This window comes from Cupressus sempervirens, chromosome 11, assembly GCF_028749045.1.
Source record: "Cupressus sempervirens isolate cs-2001-9-10 chromosome 11, ASM2874904v1, whole genome shotgun sequence".
Taxonomy (NCBI): Eukaryota; Viridiplantae; Streptophyta; class Pinopsida; order Cupressales; family Cupressaceae; genus Cupressus; species Cupressus sempervirens.
In genome coordinates, this window is record NC_143128.1 from 702,277,263 (window position 1) to 702,283,688 (window position 6,426).

Genomic DNA, 6,426 nt, shown 5'->3' on the forward strand with positions numbered 1-6,426 from the left:
GCTCAATCTCATCATAATGTCTGCATCCAAACACTTTCTTCCACCAAGTTCTATGCTGATTTTTAGTTCTATGCATTCTAAAATGGAAGATATCTCTGGATCTTGAGTATGATCGATGATAGGAATACCTTCTACAATCATTGGTAAATTCCCCAAGGCCTTTCTTTTTAGTTGTTTGCAAGAATTTAGGGACTTCTCCTCCTCATTTGATTTCTAATCCATTCTAGCATGCTTCCATTTGATGTTTTCCAACCATATGTCAATTTTCTCTTCTTCTCCACTTATGATTAATTTTAAAGGGTTTAACTATATCATTGTTCATTTCTTTAATTTTATTAAGTTACCATCAATTTCTCCCCAGAATGATTGTTGTTCCTTAAGAGTTGATAGTTCCTTTTGAATGTTTTGTTGTATGTGATTCACCTTAATGTATGTGATCTTTACTTCCTAAAACAATCTTGAGGCTTGCTCCTTCAAGTGCTTTATCCATCATGCCTTCACCATCATACTGTATGTTTGGTATTCTCCTATGTTTTGAATGGTACTTTCATCAAATATCTTTTTAGGATATTCTATTATCTCTATAGAAGCACTAAGATCTGGGAATGAATCACCTACCATCAATCGTATGCATGAAGATAGGGCTTGAACTTGGTGTTTGAGTTTATTCTTAGTTTTCTTGTCTCTTTTTTACTATTCAATTAGGACAACAATTGACACCTAGAAATCAAACTCATTTGCCTCATCTATGTTCTTCTTGATGACATGTTGTGTGATCTCAACAAATATGTTTCCTGAAGTGGGATTCATCGTTAGTCTAGAATTTATTCTAGTCTTCTTCACCTTCGTATCTTTATGTACCAAATCAACCACTACATCTAGATTTGGCATTTCTAATTGGATCACTCTTTTCTTCTTTCTCTCCAAACTTTGTTGTAGCCAAGATGATGAGACAATGGTAGATGAATCAATTATTGAAGGAACCTATAGTACAATAGGTGAGAGCGCCTAATCATTTGTATTTTTTGTGATTGACATCTCTTGAATCCTTTCAACACTTTTAGGAGATGATGAGCATGTGGGAGAAGTTCTAGATTGAATCATTTCATCTACGAATGATGATAGCAAGACATTCACCTCAGGAGCTTCGTCTATCATTTTCTAAATTGAATTTAAAGTTCTCTTTGAGTTTTGACCTTTTCTTTCTAGTCATAGCATTGATTTCACATGTTGAGATTAGATCAATTATTTTGTTAGGATCATCATCATGATCTCCTCCTTCTATGCCCTGTGGTGAACCAGAAATACTAGGTGGAGAGAATGAAATGGTTGAACTGGATGTACCTTCTTGTGAAGTATTTTGTGGCTTCTTTGGCTAATACTTCTTAACCAATTCTTCGTTCATTAAATCAAAAGGAAGGTTCTCTCCTTGAGAAATTTTAATTCCGGTAAAGACTAATTAATGTAGGATAATTCTAATAGTTGAATTTGTTCAAAGAAGAAAGGGTCAATCAGATTCGACCCATCTTTTATGCCTCTCATATCCCATCCAATGTTGTAATCAATGATCTGTTGTATTGTAAATCTCATCTAGTCCCTTCTTCTCACCTCAAAGTCATTCTCACAATTCACCCAATAATATTCCATTGTAGGAAAATGAAAATAGCCAGGACCTAGTTTTAGATTGTTTTTAACATACCTGTTGCCATCAAATGGGAAACAACTTTGAAAAAAGTTAAGAGTTATCCTCACTATAGAGCTTTCAATATTTTGGGCATCTGAAGAGGAAAGACAATTATAATGTCCCATACCAATGGGGAAAGGGATGGATCTCTTATTTTGGCATTTCTTGTTTACTTGACCAATCTAGAACGTGCCAAATTGTCATCTACATAGTGAGGCAACATGAGAGGGAAATCTTGAAAACCTTTAATGTGAATGTAGGTGAAATGGGGATATTGTATGAAGAAACTCCCATAAGTTCTTGTGAGGCTGGCTACTTCAGGAGAAATTTGGAGCCCTATGCCCCCTGTAGTTCCCTAATTGTGAGCATAGAAAAAGCGTCATTCACTCCGTGGAAGTGCACATTGTTTTGTTTCAATTGCAACTAGGGGTAATAATTATAAATTTGGGAAGTCACATTGTACTCTCCATAAGGATTGAGACCAGGCCATGATTTCATACTAGCAATGACATACATAAGGTAAGAGGACATATCGAATCCTGATTTAGATTGAATTTAGTCAACCAATGGTGAAGGGCGTCACTGATCAGTCACTGATCATCTCCCCCCAATCGATAAATTGCTTGCAAGCTGCCCATATTCTTCATGAATCAAGGATCGTATATGTAACCAACACCTCCCAGCTTCAAGTTGGTTGACTGATTCTCCTCGAGTTCTCCATACTTTCTGCCCATGAGATAGCCAATGCTTTGAGGCATTCGGTCAAACAGATTGGTGGATTATATAGGGTTCCATACTATATGTTCAGCGCCATGATTCAATCAAGGAGTTTGTTCTTTCAACCCCTGTACACTCATAATTTGCAGCCATATTTACTGGATCATTCCTAACCGTATTGCCAATGAGCATATACGCTTTGGTGATATCGTCTATGAAGTCTGAATGTTAGCAACTTCCATTGGTAATCTATGCACGCTGTCATGTCCCCAATTTTCTAGTGACAGTTCGATTTAATTACTGGTGACAGTTCGATTTAATTAATTTAATTAATCTGGTTGTCCAAGGACGACTAATTAATTATTTTAATTAAATACATAATATTAAAAGATAACCTTGTATTTAATAAAGTGACTTGGAAAATATTTAATAAAGTCACTTGAGGGATAAGATCAAAAAGGTTCTAGAAGTCTCTGGAGAGGATGGAGGGAAAAGAATAAATAGGCACCCCGGGGCTCCATTCGAACAGGGCAGTTGATTATCTCTCTTTGATTTTTCAGATTGTGATTCAATCACGGGTGCATTGTGGAACCTAGGGTTGCTACAATTGTCACAGTTGGCCATTGAGAACGATAACTCTCAATTGGTACGCAATTTTGAGGGTGTGAAATATCATCCGAATTATTGCAGATTGGAGGTGACATTCAGTCATTTCATCAGGGTGATTAATTGCGGCTTAAGGCCAATTTGTAGTTTTGTTCATTGAAGGATTTGATTCAGATCCATCGGTTCTGAATGTTCAAATAAACAGATTGAAGACCAAGATGGAAGCTAGGCGATGATGGAGTTAAGGAAGCAGCCGAGTTTGAAGAATATCGAGGGATAGCTTATGAATTTTCAAAACAGAGATCGCCATTAACGGATTGGGAAGCATATCTCAACTTCACTCCATAGTTACTCACGACTCAGGGCATAGTGTTTAATATTAGACGGATCATATTAACTCACCCACAATATCCTGCAGATTGCAAGTAATATTGATTTGTATTAATGGTGAAGCACTTAAGGTCATTCGCTTCATAGTTATAACAGGGGTCGGGTGTATTATTCTGGTTTAAAGATAGTAATCGACCACTCATGGTTCTCGGCAGACATTCATTGTTGGCATCATGTGTCGTTATTCTGTGGTAGAACAGTATTTTGTATGTGTATTGAGCAGTGTACATCCGATATAAATCGAGTAGTATATCTCTTTAACAGTAAGCTGCGCGAGGATCTCCTGACAGAGGTGTGATGATTAACAGCAAGTTTGTCAATAATACAGTTCCAAAGACACAGAGCGAGCAGACAGGAACAGATCGCGGGCAGATCCCAGGCCGTCCTACCATCCGTTTTCCATTAGCGGTGGACAGAAGTCTGAATTGATATAGATAGATTGCAAGGCGGTGAAGTATAGTTGCAGACGTCCAAGTACGGGTAGCAGAAACTATCAATCTCCAAGCATTTCATGCGGACATTCAAACTCGAATTGTATTGCAGCTCCGAAAACGCGTTAGAGAAAATGCGAATGAACTCGGGAAAAGGACAATAAAAGTCTCTGTCTGTCTAGGCATCATTGAGGGACGCTGAAATCATAACCGGATAAATCGCACAGACTTCAGCAGCTATTCGGTCACCTCAATCGGATAGTCCATTATAGGATGAAAATCGCAAACCAAAATCTGGAAGTCTCATAAAGCAGGCGGCAGAGAGGAAGGAAAGAATCATTATTTGGTCATCAACTGATTAACTTGGCTGATGGTCACGAACCCGTATGACAGTAGGGTTAATGCAGGTAGCAAACGGCACTCCCAGTTGTGCAAGTCAGGTTCAGAAGATCGTTCACCAGTTTTCTTTCACTCTATCAGGCGTACGACTACCAATAGAAGCGGCCATTCCAGGTTCTAGTTATTGCTGACATTATATATATAAATTGTAGCCAATGCAGCAAGTTGTTTGACGAAATTGCAAACCCCTGAAGTATAAAGAGTTTAGTTTTTTGGTGCTGGAAAAAGCAATAACCTGTCAAGGCCATTTCACACGCATGAGGGGTTTTGATGGCACAACTGTCTTATTGAGGCAATTTAATTAACCAGTCAACTTGTCTTCATTGTAGTAATAAACTCCGAGCATATCTCGAAAGAGATCTTCTTCTATCGAGCATCTTGTATGATGTAGATCTTCCGTATATGTTATTCAGGCACGGGAGCAGGGATGGTGTTAGGAAAAGTTACCAAGACAACCTTTCACGGATATCATGCCAAACACGTTGTATGCTTAGGGACACCGATTGAAGCTTAGGTTAGGTCTTTATCAGGCCCTCTCATACACCTTCCTTACTTCCACATTCTCTATGTATTACTAGAAATCTGCATTTTGTGGCCGTAGAGGGGAGGGCTTAAGCACATTGAAGGAGGGATTCTATATGATGAATTTATTTATTTGATCTTCATTCTCGCCATGCCTGCATCTTTTCATATGATAGTATTCACAGTTGGGATTTGGGCTCTTGGAAGGTACGGGTTAAGATTAGGGCAAAGTTTTTTGGTCAAATTGAAATCCAAATTCTAACTTCTTCACTTTCTAAAAAGTTAAGGTTGATGGAGAGGGAAAGTTGGAGTTCCAGAAGAGAAAATGAGAAAGGCCTTCTTTTCAATCTTAACTCTCTAACCTTAACTTTCTAAAAAGTTAAGGTTGATAAAGAGAGAGTAAGTTGGAGTTCATAGAGAGAGGATCATATTTTACATTTAAATTTCTCATTCCCCGATAATCTTTATATTGAATCTTTGGATGCGGTAAAAATATCAAGATAACATGTATCTATCTCAAACCTTTTTGGTTATCGCTTGATCTCCAAGTGTTCTTTATCTTATAATAAATAAGATCTTGTTAATTATATTAGTATTTCATTTTCCATGTATAAGCATATTTTTAGCCAATAGGCTAGAAAGACTTTGGTGGGAGTGTGATGTCTCATACTAGAATAGAATTAGGTGACACAGAAAAGTTTTTTTTTTTGAATTGCCAAAGGAGTGGTTGGCGTGTGCGGATATAGTTTACCACTGCCTATCTGCACTGACAAATAAATCTCAAATTGATTTGGGAAGCTGCAAAAACAATTGCATTTTGCTTGTCAAATTTTATATAGAATCGTAGGTATAACACGCGTATATGGGAAGGACCATTACGGTGACAACAATTTCAAAAACCCTTCTAATGATAACGATATCAATTCCATGAAGGAAAGGAGGGAAGAAAGGCGAGGGATAAAATGGAAGAGTTGAAGGGCAAGGTAGAGATTTCTATTAGGGAAGGAGTGGATGGCTTAAACAATAGTATGTGATAAAGAAAATTATCTAAATAGCATATCTCATATCCCAAAGTTTTTGTCCACTTGAAAATGGAGCATGGGAAAAAGAATCACATGTTTCAGAAGTGTCAGATTAGTAAAACATTAGTAAAAACAATGTGAAATTATTTTTTTATAAAGATTCATAGAAATGATAAAAAGTGCTAACAATAACTAGATTATTTATTAAAAATAATTTGTATTATATTTAATATAGAAAGTAGTCACATTGATAAAATAATTTAAATTTTAAATAAAAATAATATAAATTATTGATAAATGAAAAACATTTGACAATGAGTATATTTGTTAATTTGTATTATTAAATATAGAAGTAGCCAAATTGATAAAATAATTAAATTTTTTATTAAATTAATATAAATTATTGATAAATGAAAAACATTTGGCAATAAGTATATGTGGCAAAAGTTAAAGTGCAAAACATTAAAATGATTAATTGACAGGTTTAATTTACTCCATACATGATTTGATAAATGTAAAACATCAATTAATCCATAGACTTCCACACAATTTGGTTCGCATAAGTGGAACTTCCGCGCAAAAATGATGATTATAATCAGAGAAAAGAATGAATATGGTGCTTAGGCAGAGTTTGTTGCAGGGACATTAGAACGAA